Here is a 1,105-nt window from a genome sequence, read left to right on the forward strand (position 1 = left end):
ACACATGTAAAAGGTCGTTTGTGGGTATACTATATATATATATATATATGTATTATGTATTTTTACTATATGTAGTAAATATGTTATCTATTTATAAAGGAGAGTAAGAAAGGGCTTTTTTTTTTAAATCATACCTTTTGGCAGGGTGTGGTGGCCCACTCCTATAATCCCAGAACTCAGAATGCAGAGGCAGGTGACTCTCTATGAGAGCCATGCCAATTGGGGCTACATGGAGACCCAGTCTCAAAAAGACCTAAAAACCCCAAAGCATAGTTTCTGGGTATTTTCTGTGTTCATGTGAATTCAACTTTTGAAGGATTGAAGTAGAATGTTATATTTTCATTAAATTATTGCTAAAATAACTTCCCAGGTTACAGTTAAAGCATAATTACTTTATAGGAGCCAATTAACAGATTCATTTTCTTAAAGAGGAGCAAATTTAATTTGCAAATTAAATCATATAAATTATTCCAATGCTCTGAAAGATGACTGGCTGGCTGAACTCTGTGTATATAAAATAACTTACAGCTTTTAGAGTCTCTCATATTAACCTAGGTTATGAAATATGGGCTTAGCCAGGATAAATGTGAGATGCCAAATAGTGTCAGACCAAGGCCTATGAAAGGGAGATAGTGTGTGGTCTATTATGTTTGGTGACAAAATGTGCAGGCAGGGAGAGATTGGCGCTGTGCATTTGTGTGTGCATGTATGTTTACGGACATCCCACTCTGGGATTTGTTCCTTTTTCCCAGAAAGGAACAGAATTTTATGGGTCAGAGACCAACTAATGTCCAATATGAATATATCGCTTTCATTTGATGTGTAGCGATTTTTACTCCCCAGCAAAGTGTTCACATAACCTAGTGGAAAGAAATTGTCTCAGTACCCACTTTCTTGTGTGAATAATTAGTAGGCACCATATTCACCTGAACAGCCTTAATCAATAAAAAGTATTTCTGATTAGCCCTATCCTTTCTCTAATATCCAGTGCCTGTTGACTTCATTTTCCTTAATCTGCATTTGAGATTTTGCGAAACCTGAAAGGTTAGAATTATTAGAGTTTTCAAGTAAACGGCATGAAAAGATTTTCCTTTTCCTTTTGTGA

Source organism: Nannospalax galili, unplaced genomic scaffold (genome assembly GCF_000622305.1).
Source record: "Nannospalax galili isolate Female #2095 unplaced genomic scaffold, S.galili_v1.0 scaffold641, whole genome shotgun sequence".
Classification (NCBI taxonomy): domain Eukaryota; kingdom Metazoa; phylum Chordata; class Mammalia; order Rodentia; family Spalacidae; genus Nannospalax; species Nannospalax galili.